Here is an 18,122-nt window from a genome sequence, read left to right as displayed (position 1 = left end):
CACTTTACGCAAAGTGGGTAAAAGTTGTAGCAATTCTGAAAGCGCTATAGTGTACGTGTATTTTTTATATTTAATTCATAAAAATTATAGAATAATTGGCGTAAAATATTAATAATATTTACAATTTTAAATCTGGCGCGTAAATAAAATTATTTAGTCTATGGCTGCGTCGCTGACGCTTTGGTGTGGGGCCAAACGCGAAATTCGCATCAAATCCAAGCGGTAGCGACAGCGATAGCGAGGGCGTTGCGAATTCGCTGCGAATATTCGCTTTGGTTTGGGGAGGCTTTAAGTGGAGATAAGGTTATAATATGTTCGATAAAATATACGATGACTTAGCATCGTGTGGAAATAATGTATAAAATAGTCATATATTATAACGACTAACTAGGAAATAAAACATACGGTATATCACGTTGTAGAGATGTAACATATAATTTGCCAACATAATAAATTCATTGTAATAATACCACAAACAATTTATCCGACATTGTTATAATAATAACTTAATTTATACATAATGTTATTATAGTTTAGTGCATTGATTACATATAAAATAATTGCATAAATTTCTATGGAGACAATTAAATAGACATTAATACATAAGTATATTAAACTTAATTGGACATATTAAAATAATACTTGAATATAATAATTAATGTTTTATATGAATGAATTTGCAAAACAGAAAAAATACCAACTATTTTAATCTTACAAAATATATTTTTCTGTTTAATATTAGATGATAAACGAAGACTATCATTCTGTAAGCTGTATTGTATACAAAAAATTATACTTTACTCCCCTGTAAGTATTGCAACCCTGCAACACCCACGACGGCCGCGCGACTTAAGCGTTGGACTATCACGCCGTGGGTCCCAGGTTCGAATCCTGGGTCTGGTAAGTACACATATTGTTTTTCAATTTGTGTGTGAGTCAGGGTATGGACTTAATAGGTTGAGCAAGTGGCTGACATCCATTTCTCGTAAAAAACAAAATCTGTTAATACAAACCTCTACTCTGTGGAGGCCCATAATGATCCTATTAGGATCGGACATGGTCGAAAAAAAAAGTATTCCTTGATTTTGGTGGTACCTGCAAACTTACGATTATTATTAAATATAACTTTGTGGCGGGCAGTGTTGCCTACTACAATGTACTACAATTTTCGGCTGCGTACTATGTACTATATAAAACAGGTGTATAATACGCCCAAATACTATAATTTTGAAAAAGTCGGCAATAGATGAAAATACTGCACAAAAAGCCCTTTTGTCTAAAAAAAGGTGACTAATTACTTTACATTTGAATTTTGTCTAAAAAAAACCAAACGTTAATTACCTACTTTACTCCGAATTTTTTGAAAATGGTGAAAAGTATTGGACATTCAAAGCGTACTATATTTTTTTGCCGAAATATTATAATTTTGGAGGCTCTGTACTATAATTCCTCTTTGAAAAAATGGCAACACTGATGGCGGGATATACTCACTCGGGTGCCTTATATGATTGTGGTGGGAACACGTCCCGACGTATAGTTATAATTAATATTAATTGTTTAGATATAATCGTAATTTTTTTCATTTAGTGTTTTTCTCTCGACTTGTAAAATCTTGCCTCGTCCAGGAGTAATCGAAAGTCGAGCTCGGTTAACTCATTCGCTGCTGACTATATAATAAGATTTTAATTATCACCTTTAAAATGCACGTTAATTACATCGATCGGCCGCCTGGTCATTACGCGCCATGTGCGTCTTCCGCGTCCAAAGTATTAATACGATCACGGATATAGCGAGATCTCGGATGTAACGAGGAAACATTCGTTATGATTTTTTCCGTACATTTATTCACTTTTATAACGAGCTATCGGATATGCCAAGCTAAAATATCGTCAAAAAATTTCTTAAAACTGGTAATGTGTCGATTGTTTTAAAACATTTCGACCCTAAGCAATAAAATCCAACTGAACAGGATGCCGCCGGGGTCGGATTACGTTTATGATACTAGTTAAGTGTCTAAGTACCGACCTAATTGGTTATTTCGCCGACAATATTGAAAAAGTATCCATGCATATGGTTGAAATTCCATGTAAAAAATCAAAGGTTTGTGAAATCAGTAGGTACATACCAGCGTTCATTACAATAAACAACTTTTTTTGTAGTTTATGAATGCCATGCTTGTTTCGGGAAAATTCTAATTGCGTATTTTTGTCTGAATTGTGACTTTTTGTGTTATATGACCGCTTATTTAAAAATACCTATTCTCTGATATAACGAGTAACGCTTATTACGAGCAAATTAAGCCTGTCCCATTTTCCTCGTAGTAACCATGTTCGACTGTACTTATTTATCTGATATTCAAGTTTACTGATTACTAATTGAACCGAGAAAATTAATAAGAATATAATATTGTAGAACTGGTAAGAAAATGTGGGTCTAAGACGATTTGGCACCGGACAACTGGACGCCACGCAATTCTAAAATAAATAGACGTTAGCTACATAATATAGGTACTTTAAAATAATATTTAATATTATTATTTATATTTAAATTATTATATTATGATTGAATAGTTGGTGAGAATTTGTATATGCACACGTAAATAATGATTTAATCGTGCATATGTTTAAGTTCCAACGAAAAAAGAGTTTTTTATTTCATATAAAGCCTTAGGCATGGTAATTCTCAATCCGCGATAAAGAATACATTATGTAAAGAGTAAAATGAATTAAAACTAGTAAGTAGTAGATAGAAACTGATTAAAATACCTCGTCTACGTTCTGTGTCTACGACAGTGCGGCGTCCAATTGTCCGGAGGCCAGTCGTCCCATTCCCGAAAATGTATAATACGTTTATTATGAAAGCGTTGAATGAACTAAATCGAATTGTATTTTCCTGACAGTTAATATATTACACAAACGTTTTAAGAAGCGTGTGGTTTCAACTTTATTTACTTCACAGTTCACGTGAAAATAATATGCGATGTCATGATTGTTGTTGTAAACATTGTAAGCGGCTAAATCCCAATCCTGTCATGTATGTTTACGTAAAAGATTTAAAAAGCTACTAATGTAAGTAGGCTTCTACCGCGTACAGCAAAGTGAAAGATGAACTTGCATTTCCATCAACTAGGATTAGGGATATACTTAAAAATGAAATTGTATTATTAAACAAAATGAAGGAAAAAAATATAAATAACTTATTTATTATTTAAAACGTCCCTAATGTAATTATAATGAATAAAATCGATATTCTTTGGATAACAACAAAGAATTAATTACATATATACATAAACAATCTGTGGATTCGGCTTAGCTGATATGATTCGAAGCTACGGTCTAAAGATCGAGAGTTGAGCGTTCTTATCGTTGAATTAAATTGAAACTGCATGAAACAATAATATGAAAACAGAACATTTAAATTCTATATAGAATGAATATATATCTGTGCTAAAATAGGCAAACAGGAGTCCTTTGATAAAATGCATTCAAAGCGTTTCCATAGACATGAATTCAAACCGACGAAGGGTAAACGTGTGCTATGAAAAGGCTTTCGTATCTAAATTCCAACTATTTCCTTTGGGTATACACTACAAAGTAGTAAACATGGTCTGTTCAGAAAGGCAGATACTCTGTCAACTAGACAAATATATTTTTAACGTAAATAAACTTCGCTATGCGATCTTTGGATTTATTCAGGTTAAAATGCTATTACGTACATACTAGGTTAACAAAATATGAGTAGAAAATGTACTTTTATTATAACCACACGCTTTACACTTATATATATATATTGAGACTCGAACGTAGGACCTGAGAGGATCAGTCAGTTGCCTTTCCATCGTATTGCTGTTAGCAATTAGCAAATTCAAAAATGTAATGTCCCCACGATTATTTTCTTCGCGCCGAGAGAGCGTGTTGTAATCTCGAGCCCCGCCAATACGTCAAAAATCAATTCCATAACCGTGTATAAATAGCCAAATAAATGTGTTGTATTGTAAAAAAGTATCAAAATAAATATGTTTGGTTGGACCCGACCGTAAATGAAATAAGTACCTACTTATTATCAATTACATATCCCTCGAATCGAAATCATATCGAGTTTTCTGCCATTCCCCGTAGAGTATCAGAAGCCCAGTGTCACACGAAATACTGTGATATTTCATTGTCATTGTGAATCACTATTATGAAAATATATTCAATCAGATTATTAGGAGAATATGAGTCATGACACGCGTTATAGTTAGGCCCGTTTCAGACGGGACACCGGTATCGCGCTCGATATAATATAGAAGGTATTCGTATTCGAATAAAGGGGCCGTTGTATCATCTTTATGAACGCCCCAAAGCTAATGAGTCAAAGCATAATTTCGCGTTATAAATTAGAACATAAAACTGGCTGCGGTAATAAAAACAAGTGTATCGGCGGCTTGAGAATGTAGCGGCTGACGGAAAAGTGTACGGGGCACGTGTTGACTCATTAGCTCTGGGCGTTCATAAACATAATACAAATGCCCCTTTACTCGAATACAGAGGCCTCCTATATTAATACGAGCGCGACACCGGTGTCCCGTCTAAAACGGGCCTTAGACTCTCTGTAATAAGTAATAACAACACATTAATAGAAATTTCCTCCATAATGGCTTACCATTACTGCTTTTTATCTATAGTAATACTTTCATACTTCCGAAACATTTAAATAGAATAATACCCTATATTGAAATAGCCAATAGAATATCTCAGTAACAATAATTACTAAAAAAATGATAATAATATGGTATTACTAATTAGCAATACTGAATTTCCTAATAATAATAAATTAGTGATTAATCTGACATAATAATTGTTATCATTTACTCCATACAAAATCGAACTACTCGTAGCTTTTCAATATTGGTAGAATCCACAAAGGAAACAAAAAAATATAGAGACATTTCTATAGATGATTTTTATAAAAAACAAGTGACACAAAGGAGTATATTGAAAGTTATTATTATTGTTTTTGGTCAGAAAGCGGTCCATTCATAAAGTTTGAAAAGCTGCGTCGTACAAAAACCTTTATAAAGGACTAAATTCATTATAGACCAGTTCATTATATTTCCTGTTATTTTTACTCATCTTTCATATATTACATCTCTATTGATTTATCGAAGATATTAATATATTAATCTTATACTAAAAACAGTATTAATAAATTAACTTAAATCTTACTATTAAAAAAGTTGAATAGATAACTATTTTTGACAGCATTGATTGATTTTGGACAATATTTCAAAATATATGAATGACGATGGATATCTGAGAAAGAAATCATGTTTTTAATGACTATTTTACATCGTGACCATGCTGTACTCAATGTGAACCAAAAGTTACAATGCTCTTTGTTTCGTGGTTTGTGGATTTGAATCCTGCAGCTCGGACAAGTTCAAAATCATGTTATTGATAATTCTACGATATTTGTGTTGACAGGTGTTTATGGATACAAACCGATTCATGAAACGATAACTAATCATCAATACTGTTTGCGCGTCTCGTAGACGTAAATATTGATAATAACATTGTCTTTAACACGTGTTTAAGTTTATCACATATTTCTTTACACTAGGGAAATGTATATTCTTGCAGTAACGCCCAGAAGGTGATCCACTTTCGTTATTTTTGTATTCCCTGTATGTGTAAGCGATATATGCTATCTAAATGACATCTGATCTAGGAAACAATGTTAAGCAAAACACACTTATTTTTAGTCATTTTGGCCAATACATTATTGATATCGGAACGCGAAAATTTCTGAAATATAGCGGGCCGCAGAGCTATGAAGGCTTTGGAAAACGCGATTTATGAAGGACCAAAATGATCGTAGAGGATGGTCTACGACAGCATTTGCGCCATTGCGACGATTTTTACGAGGCCTTTATTGTCCAGATATGATGATGAAGGATAAAGGAACGCAACATAAAGACAAAAGAGGACATAAAAACAATGAAAGGACCCAACAAACAGTGTCGCCGGAGACAAATGAAATAAAAAAACTGATTAAATAAAAGCGTCATTTTTAATAGGTTTAACGAGTGACAAAGGAGACTTAAAATAATTAAGGACAATGAATCGTTTAAAAAACGGTCACGCTGTTAACGGGTTAATTCGCTTTTGCTTTTATATTAAATATATTTTGTGTTTATACTGTTACTGTACTGTAACAATTATTGATGTCATATTTAAATTTCAATTTCAATTGCAATTGCAATTTATTTATTTTACATATTGTGGACATTACAAATTATAAGTTTAAGACGTTCACAACATGACATTTAGAAACAAAGAAATATTATTAAAACAGTATTATGTACATAACAAAAGAGATAGATCAGTATTTGGCATAAAGCCCACCAAAAAAGCGCTCGACGCGCTCACTACTGAGTAGGCCCCCTCCCACCAGCGCATTACCCTTCACCTATGTAATAAGGGGCCCAAGAAGCACAAAATAATTATTATTATCAGCGTCTCTCATAACAAAGCAATAAAAATATTATATTATTTCGGGGCTTGTAATTAATATTCACGATGACATTATTCTACCAGCGAAATATCGGACACGCAATAAAATTAAAGTTTTTCTTCTATAGTTAATAATATTATAACCATATTTGATAATATGAGACAATTGTTTTCCATTCAAAAAACGATACAACAAAGACTGACAATGATAATTAGGTAGGCAATAATTTTTTTTTAGAATTATTAATAGCCATGTCCTTGCTTTTTCGTACCAAGGTGGTTGTTAGTAATTTTGAACAATCACAAACACCCAGACTTTGAGAAAAACAAATAAATATTGTGTGTCCTGACCGGGAATCGAACCCAGGAACTCTCGGGTGGAAGGCAAGCGCCTTACGCACTGCACCACGACAGCCGCCTTGGTAGGCAATAGTTATATCCATAAAATTCTGACGATTAAAAAATTATATTTAGCAATTATAATGGGTATTTTTCATAATAATCATAACAACTGGGTTAACATTCTCAGAAATCTTTAATAAAGCAATCAATATTTAATTGTCTCAGTGAAGATATTCGCCCTTTGAAGTTATGACGAGGGATCGATAGCTGGCAGTACAAAAATGACATTCCACGTAATTTACTTTAACGGCAAGCGATAAAATTGTTTCCTATAAGAATGCTTAATACAGTCGTAATTTCCTAAGTGGTAAATAAGAAGCCAAGACTCGCAATCCCGGGCTGTAAAAGAAAGAACATTGCTTTTGGCATTAATTTCGCATAAAAAATGATAAAACCAGCCACCGGTTGGTACAATTTCAATTAAATTGTTAATAAAATAAGAAAATAGTTGGCCATAAAGCAATAGAAACCTATTATCAAACCTTATTGCATTCTAGAATTAATACCTGTGCTATGCTGTGAAATAATACTCAACAGTATATTTATTGGATGCGTAGGTACAAGCCCAGAGTACCATTCGAGTGAATACGCGAATTTACCAAGCCATTGGCTTGTTTGTAGCATGGTCGTTTATATTTGAAAAATGTAAATGAAAGTTGTCAATTATTTTAAATGGCTCAGTTTGTCTGACGTGCAGTGACGGGTTTAGAGACATAGAGGTCCGATACACTGACTGATTGTAAGGCCCCTCGCGATAAAAAAAAGAAACACCATAGACTCCAACTACGTACCTAATAAAAATATGTAGGTATAATTAAATATGGCAGTGATGATGACACATTTATTTTGTGTACAAGTACGTATCAGTTTGAATGGTTATGTTATTAAATTATACTCCTTTGATTCTAGTTGCAGTTATTTTGTTACGCTTTGGGTAATATTTTATAATTAGATTTTTTAAGATTTTGGTATAATTTAATAATAATATAGTATGAATGGTTTGAACTTTTTAAATCTTTTGACGAATCGATTGCATTATTTGCAAAAAGTTCTGACATGAGATTCGTTAAGACACCCATGGTGGCCGCGCGTCTTAAGCGTTGGACTATCACGCCGTGGGTCTCAGATTCGAATCCTGAGTCTGGCAAGTGCACATATTGTTTTTCAATTTGTGTGTGAGTCAGGGTATGGACCTAATAGGTTGAGCAAGTGGCTGACATCTATTTCTCGTAAAAAAAAAACAAAATCTGTTAATACAAACCTCTACCCTGTGGAGGCCCATATGATCCTATTAGGATCGGACATAGTCGAAAAAAAATATCCGTTTATTGAGTTTAATCTGGGGATCCGTTATTAGTACCTACTACGAAAGCTCCGGATGATACGTTAAATGGTATCTGCTTTAAAGACATGTAATATAATGTTACACTCCTCTACATCAATTTCTATTAGTCGAGTAATACCATTGAAGCAAGTTGAGGGTAAGTAAGTAGGAAACCTATACATTTTTCCATCCTATAGTTTAAGCCTTAGGGTGAAGGAAAGTATTATGAATTTTAAAGCACATAAGTGAATTGATGCCAGTTTATGACAATAATGACTTCAATACATAATCAAATAGGTAACTAGTAAATTATATTAAAGAAAACCTTGTTATATAGATATAATTATAGCCTAAACAATATGAAAATGAAGTTAAAAGAAAGGACCGTTGCACGGCTATTCCGCCTGGTTAACGTGATAATACGTTTCCGTTATTTTTCTTGATCTGAAATAACACGGATATCACTCGGGTCAATTCTGGTCATCTTAATTGCAATTTAACACTACAAGCCGGTGCGCTTGTGCCTTGTCACCGAGTTTTTTTTTTAAACATTATGTCACATGGACGTTTGTTCAACATTAAAAAAACTGGAATTATGTATGCGTTATAATATATCGGTTAGTTTATTAATTATTGTTGTAGTTATTATTAGGGAATCCAATCCCGGGATCCCGAATCCCGGGATCCCGAGCTATTTTCGATACCTATGAATCCCGGGATTGATAAACATAATCCCGGGATTTCGGGATTGATTTTTTTATCAATTTTTATGGAAAATATAACAGAAAAAATACTTTTTTAATACAAAATAACTACATTAGAAATAAACTGAGTTTGAATGAAGTTTGATGTGTAGGTTGCCGATTCATTTTATTTTTTCACATAGATTATTAAAAATGAGAAAGATTGGTAAAAAAACAATGCTTCGCAATTTTAACAAAGTAATTCCACCATGATATCATACGTTTTACGGCAGTTTCATATTTGGCTGACTAATTAGATTTATGAAGCGGAAAGGCCATAAGTACGCCATGATTATTTGCTTTAGTATTTTAAATCTCGCTGATCTATTCATTATGTCTTTACTATTAGAAATAGCAATCTCATATTAAATTCACATTATTATTTATATTACAATATTATTTGCTCCATTAAACTTGTGTATTTCCAAGATTTAACGTATACAATATTAACAATAAATGTCTTAAATAGTATAAATTATACTAGATTTATTTTTGACCGATTTTATCAATGTTATTTGTAAATATAAAAATTTTATATTAACAATGGAAAAAAATCCCAATCCCGGGACCAGTCCCGGGATCCCGGGATTGTCAAATTGTAATCCCGAAATCCCGGTAACAGAATTTTGGCTCGGGATTGGATTCCCTAATTATTATGATATGCCGTTTATAATAATGTGTATAACATTGTATAAAGATAGGTATACTGATTTTGCATTTTCTTTAAAATATTTCGTGTAATCAATGAAGTTATACAGCTAGCGGGCGTGTAACACGACAACTGTGGCTTAGCACACGGCATGATATCGCCTGTGTCGCAATATCAGTATTCATTTTCTAAATCTCTGATGTCAAGATGTACTTAGTTGTCGTTCATTATCTCGCTCTAATCAGGTAGCGTGGCTGTCCGGATCCACGTTACAAACCGTTTCGTCTGATAGTGAATATCCCGAGATAACTCTCGGAATACGACATAGCATATTTATCACGTTTTTGTTATATATTGGAAAAGACATGCAGGGCTATCAATTTTCATACAAACTGTGAAGAGATCAAAATGCAGATCATTGGATTTTCATAGAAAAAAATCACTTACTTCAAACTGTTTAAACTAGACATATTTGTAAATTGTTTAATGATTATTTCTGTTAGAAAATGTAAACTTTTAAACTCTCAGTTAGATTGAACGCAGGTACAGTAGCGGTGTCAACTGAATTCTATGATTCTACCTCTTAATTATAATATACCTTACCCCTCTAGATAAGCGAAGGTGTAACTTTGCAAGTATGAGGGGGAAATTTTGCACATCACATTAAAAATACACAAGAACAAACTTCCACAAATTAAATTAGCCATTTTTGAGCTTCTCACTTTTCTAAGCAAGGCATTTATATTCAAGAATGCAATTATGCGGCCGCCTTTTGAAGCAGACATTTTAATAATACAGAATTCTTTATCAGTTGAAGTCTGATGGACAATAACTTCCAACTTATATAATGCGGAAAGAAAACTGTAGAAGTTTACAAAATTATATTATTTTTACTGATAATTTATATAAACAACAGAATAGTGGAATATATATATATATATATACACCCGATCTTGTTTTTGCACGGGGGATACGTACCAAAGACTACCGTGCAACACAAAACCGTGTAAAAAAAGATAAGGTGCCCACACAAAAATGGTAGATAGGTTCCATTACTCAAAATCAACTCAAAATACGAAATTAGTGAACTCAAAAATAAATCGAATTTATTTATTAATTTATAGGTACCTACATTGAAATATGTGTACATAAAAATACATAGTTTTCGATTTAAATTAAATTTAGCAGAGAGAAATATATTCCTTCCGTGTAATCACTCTAATCGCTGGAAATATTTAATGACGCTGACGCCGAAACACGCGGCGCTTTTCTTGTATCGAGCACGAAGTGACTGACTAGTGGCGCCATGAATGTATGTCTGGGCGGCATCCAGTGACAACATAATATTTATGCACCATTGGCATGCGGTCCATTCCAACGCAATTTCTTATTAAATATGTACATACCTACATACGTATTTTTATTCTTTTAGGTTTTTTTAAACCGTGTTAAAGCAAAAAAATCAGTGTAAATAAAAAATAATCGGTACTTTTTTAAAACCGTGTTATTTCGAAACTGTGTAAAAAAGCCGTGCAAAAAGAGGATCGGGTGTACCTATATACAGAGCAGTCAATAGGTATATCCATGGATACTATTTCGTAGCATATATCGATTGAAAACTGGGTTATCATGCCATTGGCATGGATAATAGACGGTTTAACTCTTTTGTAACAATTAAAATATTGGTGTGATCTGCATTGTCGATTCTTAGAATTGACCGAAATACTCTGGCAAATTAATAAGTAATTATTATGTATTAAATACACCATTTATTTAGTTTACTTAATCTTAACATTGTTAGGTATAAAAAAAAATCTTCGCTAATGTCAGAAAGCATTAGTTTTATTGAAATAATGAAATACACATTAACTCTAGCTTTATAAAAATATTGAAATAATATGTAGAACCTTCACTACGGCGACATGAAATTGAAATTTTCAGTCAATAAATTGCATATAAGGCGCAGCAGCGCATGCTGAATCGCAGCCGTCTCATTTACCTAATACCTGTCAAGCAGAGCAGGTGCTTCCCGTACCTACAGGTACGGCTTGCGAGGCTTAAAGACGGCGCTGCCAGCGAAGCTTTCCAATCCAGCGAGCTTTGGCGTCGCGGCGCCGTCACAAACAAATCGCTTTAGAGCCAATAACGATATAACGTTAACGCTTGTACCCTTTAAGGATACATACGTAATTAAAAAATATTATTTGTTCCATATGTACATGCGCCGTTTATTAATTAATAAATATATGAAACTCCAAAAAATGATCTCAGGACGATATGAATATTTTTACTTGTAGATAGTTAAACAAAAACTAGTTATTCTTTCAGCACTATAAACAGTCAAATGAAATGCGCTGTATATTCTCCTATCGTGTTCGCCATGAATCTGCAAATGATAAATATATATGTGAACTAAACCTATGCTCTGTCCTGTTATAATAAAAATTGGGGAAAATACCAAGATTTACACCTATATTTATCCATTGTTGCTCTACACTTTTTTTTTTCTATCTCATAAACATAATATTTTCCATTTTTTGTGAACGTGGTGAAATCCAGGATATTATGAGTCAAAGAAAACATTGCTCAACGTCTTCGAGATGTGATGATGCTGGCGATGACTGCTGAATACAGAACACAGAACCAATGTACATCAATAAGAACATGGTCCCCACACCCTGAAGCGGGCCCACAATGTAAGATCTTTGACGGCCCCCCTACCTATCGCTAAGGTTAAAGGCAGTATGATGCTCAACAATAGCATTTTCCAAATCGTGTTCGAGGTAAAATTAAGAGTATTATGTGTATTTTTAGCGATTTATTAACACACCTACTTGAATTGTGGAGTTGTCGGGTATCAATAAACCGCAATCAAAAATTGCATGACACATAAACACATTTAAAAATGTTAATATCCTTCGTGTGATATAGCGCCGCAGGCAACTTTTTTTTACTATTAGAGCAAAATTGTGATGTGTGTTTATCTCACTTATCTGGTATCGGCCATGCCAGGGCCCCAGCCCTGTCAAGCGCCCCTTGTGGGTGTCATGAGTAGGGCCCGGATTTATATGCTAGTGCATGTTTTGTTGGGGTGTATGCACAGCTATGAGAGTTGCACAGAAATCTGTTTTGAAAGACACAGAATCCAAAAATAAAATTTTATTGCGCATATAAATGCATATTTCAGACGTTAGAGCATATTTGAGACAATAGTGCATATTTCATAAATAAATGCATGTTTTAGAGCTTTTGAATTTATAATTTTAGTTTTTTTAAATTATTTTATCGAAATATAACTAAGTTATGAAGGTAGATAGTTTAGATGCACTTGCATTGTTAATGTCATCTCCGAGCTGTGGATTTATCAGAAAAAGTGAAGTCAACTCGGGCACTTTTATTTAAAGTTTGCCCAATCACCTCTGTGGACGTTGAGAGGTCGTTTTCCGCATATAAACAAAATACTGACAAATACCTATGCGGAACAATTTAATGCCAGAGCATAATAATGAAAAAAAAATTGTAGGTAATTTTTTTTCGGGCAAAAAACAGAAAACAGTATTTAGGAATAGTTAAGTGTGTCGTTTTTGTTTTTGACTCATGAGTAAGAGACGTGTATTTGTGTGCCTGCGTGTATTATTACGTGATTCTTCAAAAACAATATTTACCGTTGTGAATAAAGCCTAAAAGACTTAATTGTGGCCAGTGTGTTGATAAAACGCGTAGACGGCGAACGCTGATGAGGTGAAGTAAATCAAGTTAATGAATTCACTGGTAACAAAGAATACCTTTTCCAGAATAAATACAATCCTAAGTCGACGACGACGAGAAAGAGAATAGAGATAATAAAATATCGTTTAAAAATAACAGCGAAAGAGTTAAGTACCCAGAGAACGTTTCACCTGCATGTGAATCGAAATTTCTCAGATTAAGCCTGCACGAGTATACATATATACGTAGCTGAAAGAACGTGAGTTACGTATGCAGGGTAGATATAAAACTCATGTACTAAGATGTTTTATTAATATACACTAGAATGAACAATCCACAATGATAACATTTTTTTTTAATAATCGGTATTAGGTATATCAAATGCGGATTAAATTGCGGAAAAGAATTATTCCAACTTGTAGTGAAGGGAACTCTAACTTTCCCAGAGGAAACAGAAGGGTAAGCAAAAGAACATTATCTTGGCAAACACAGTCTGGATAAATAACTCACTTTCCAGGGCATTCGTGATCTGTTACGACTGTCCCAGGATAGCAACTGTACTGCAATTTGGTCGCGATCTTCGATATAAATTACCGCCGTTAGAAGAATGATAGGTTAATACCAGGGAACACAATATTAATGGGAACTGGCTTGCCCTAATGGATGTGGTATAACGGGCTACGATGTCGAGTGTGAAAAAATATGGTATACATTTCAACACGTGTTAAAGAATATGTTATGCTCAATTGATAGTTACGCCTGTATGCTAACAATATGCATTACAGTTCGTGACGTAAATGTAACGTACATTCAATAGTGCAAGAAGTCGGCACGCTTTGTTATATGGCATGGTCGTCATAAAGTACCCTGCTTCAAAACACTGGTCCATGGCAATTACTTTTATATTTATATTTATTAATCTGTTAAGACTAAGTCAGAACGGTACAGTTCGGTTATGAGGAATACAGCGGCAAACACATTTTGAAAATAGCCGATATACTGGTATATCCACAGAATGTTAGACATTGTATTTAATAAAAGTCACTTTTCGTTAAATGCTTTTTTAAATTCTTTTAGTGAAACGCTGTCTCGCTCTATCATTATTAAGAAAATATACTGGAGGGAGGGGATAATACCGAATATCGAATGAGCGATATAGTTTGGTACCTAAAGTATGCATAGTCACAACGTTATTTTAAAAATTGTAGGAATAACAAAATAAATATAATATATAAAAAGCCGTATACACAGAAAGGAAATGTTGACATCGTAAAAACTGTCATAATATACCTATATATGTTATCATAATTTATTTTATCAAAAAAATATTTTCAAGGGTTCTTGTGCGAACAAAGCCATAATTAGTTATCGTTTTCACGATGTTGCCAACTCCAGTGTGTACACTGCTTACTGTGTAGTATACCGTACGATATTTTACAAATGAATTTCGTAATACTTCTTATGTCCTATAGCTTTGCAAAGGTTATTCTTAATATTTTCAGCTGGCCGTGCTGGTGTAAAAGTAATTATTTTCCCCTCTTTTCATAGAATTATTTTTCGCTATGCTGGTTATGGAATTACAGGCTGCCATTTTTTTTTATTTAAAAAAAATATATCATATTCATAACGAGCGGATAAGGCACAATGGCCGGATAAATGCTGTCATAACCATTTAATTTCTTCTTTCCGACATTTTGACACGGCGGCAAGCTGTAACGGTCACGGTGGGAAGCCTGCGGGCCAACAATAATGGCGGGAAAAGTCAAATTAACTGTCATGGCCGCCTCGCGGTCAAGGTTGTTATTAACAACGATATGAATTATAATTAGACACACACTGACGTGTTTGTTTATAAGAAAATTGGTAATTAATGCAACTGAATTACGTGTGAAACGATATATTTATTTGATTGAGACCTCATTTTTTACAACAACTTAATCAAAGTACACAATGAGTGTCCTAAATACAATATGTATATGAAGTTAAAGTTATATTTGTGGTCTATGCCGAAACACTTTTATACGAAGGATAGTTAGCCGAAAGTATCACGCCGATTCTCAAAAGGCAGTAAACATTCAAACCGAATGGAATACTCGTCGACTTGATTTGTACGAAAACACTTTTACGAAACAAAAATTGACGAAACAATCACGCCCATTCACAAAAGGCAGTTAACGGGAAGGAATACATATTACTTATATTATAAATATATATATATATACATATTATAATATGTTCTTTTTAACACTACAACAGCCCATGAGGCACAATGAAAGTAGTGTAGTGAACCAGTAATGTAATATAATAATATTAGTGAAACCATCCAGACTTTGAGAAAATCACATAAATATATTGTGACTTCACCGGGAATCGAACCCGGAACCTCCAGATGAAAACCCAGCGCATTCCGCACTGGACTATGAGGGCCTCTGCGGAATATTATGTATTCACCAGATCTTTGCTGGCGTAGTGATTTGTACTAATTTAAAAGACAGGTACAAAGGCAGAATTTATGCGTGCATTTTGTTACTATTGTTTTGTAGGAGTGGTCGATGGTGTGGTAGATGAAAGACGATCATGGTTATTGGTGATGATGGAGAAGCGAGAGTTTCTTTATGGTTACATAAGTACAAGGGTACAATCGGTAAAATATAACAGAGGTAGATGTTATTTACCGAGGCACTAAGTTTTCTAGCAAGATACAAGTTTATCAAGTGAATATTACGGAGAGACTGACTTGTTTCCTCCCGACAATTTTTTGTTGAACCTGTCACGATGGAAATTGCTTACCTCAATATCTCAGCCATTTGGTGAGAAAATATAATAAACGTTTAATGAATATCACTGAGGTAAACAAAGTGCTTACTAAGTAGTAATTCGATTGTGTGAAAAATGTATAAGTACAAAGAAATTACACATACTAAACAATAATTAATTTAACTAATTTGAAAGCGATTCATATGTCATGGATTTTACTGACACTGCTTGGTTCTCCCAGAACCATCGATAGCCACAATTTGAAGATGGAATTCAAATTTCACGAGTTTTAATAATTACCAACAACATTCAAAATAATTAAACTATTAATAAATAATATGAACCTATCAAAATAAGTATTACGAGTATCAAATATTTGTTTCGAATTATATTTGGTTTACAAATTATATCTACGTGAACATCATAGTGTTAATCTATCTTTTGTTAATCGGCCAAATGGTTTCGCATAATTTTCCTTCGATCAAATGTTTTCCATCGATTAATTTTTCGAAAAAATTGTATGGAAGATAGCATCAAGATAGGAATCACGTTATTAAATTTGAGAGCATTACTGTCATTTTTATCAAAATGTTATATGGCACAATACAGTTACGTTTTGAATAGGTTTATTCGATCGCTTTGACTTCGTGATAATTAAAGCCAAAATGCCGTTGCATATGAGTTTATAGTTCAATGGTTGAACGTCTAGAGTTTAGACTAGACGTTTTTCGGGAGAGGTACCTACAACAAAATGTGTGTGTTTCTAAAATCACACTGCACAGCATACATTGGGTTCGATTCTGGTGAATCAGAGTCTTTACGGTAAACCTTACAATTTCTTCAGGTGTATGAGCAAGTTTCAAATCCGGAATGCCATGTAAACGACGCACCGTTGGACATTTCCTTTCAGCGAATTATTATTTCCAAGCACTTTGGTTGGCATCAACGGTATTTAATAACCGCATCGGATAGAAGATGTTCTGTAATTGTTTACATTGACCTTTAAAAAGAAGAAATAAATGAATTAATAGTAAAATATTTCCGCCTGAATGGACGATCTTTTAAAAACCAGTTTTGTATATTTCGCTAGCAACACGAATTCTGTCTTACAGTGTTGCGCGTAAACATCAAAGAAACGTTTTAAATTTAGAAACATTCTAATATAACTTCTAAGCATAATCAATTGTGTCCTATTACTAGAATACTAGATGTAGACTTATGTGTATGCAAAATAAATTATTAAGCATATTATGTTCGTTATTCTTTTCATAGTGTATATGACAATTATAAGTGTTGCTAGTGGGTCCTTTTTGCCATCATTTTCATAGGTTTATACTCCGTCTAGGCCAACCCAGATAAGACAAATACGTAGCTACGAAATCAAACGGGTATGAAGAAAGAAACCAGAGAGGCCAGAGATTAACACTTTGGAGGAGGCCTTCACCCGAAGAGGGATTCTTACAAACCAAACAAACTAATTACATACCATTGTTCAATTTATAAACATTATCCAATAGATACAAAAAAAAAATCCTAATACATAGGTATATGTATTATACAAAAAATATAAAAAAATAATAATAATTAATATTATATAAACTAAAAAATAAGTAGATAATACAACCATAGATAGATAGATATATATACATAATAGATATATTTATAGGTTATATATATGCATTAGATATAGTCGTTTAACTGTCATTTACTTTTGTTTGTAAGAAATAAAAAGGCTTTTTATTATAATTATACTCCATCTCTGAGACGCATTCTGCAGTTTTTTCGACATATTGTCCGACGCGGACCGGACAACTGGAGAGACTGGTGGTTTTGGGTGGCCTCCAGGGAAGGCGAAGCAGAGGAATGGCGTTTGCGCGCTGGAGCATCCAAGTGAATGAGCTGATTGGGGGCACCATTCATTCTGCCCTGAGAGAAGCGGAAGATCGTGAAGGATCGAAAGTCTTGGTCGCTCAAAGGATGGCAAAATTAAAAAGTGGTCACGATCGTCAACCATGAGTGTACGACCAATAAGATACTCCATTTAC

At 33.6% G+C, this 18,122-nt stretch overlaps 1 protein-coding gene across 1 annotated transcript in view; it reads right to left on the bottom strand.

Moving 5' to 3' along the window:
* Window positions 1–18,122, bottom strand: part of mgl (low-density lipoprotein receptor-related protein megalin) — a 625,899-nt gene that overhangs the window by 460,553 nt on the left and 147,224 nt on the right. The gene's annotated exons all lie outside the window — the stretch shown is intronic.

Source organism: Rhyacophila brunnea, unplaced genomic scaffold, assembly GCF_057557595.1.
Source record: "Rhyacophila brunnea isolate RB1 unplaced genomic scaffold, BYU_Rbru_1.0 scaffold_9, whole genome shotgun sequence".
Taxonomy (NCBI): Eukaryota; Metazoa; Arthropoda; class Insecta; order Trichoptera; family Rhyacophilidae; genus Rhyacophila; species Rhyacophila brunnea.
Note: the sequence above shows the minus strand (reverse complement) of the source record. Positions and strands in the feature narration are given on the sequence as shown.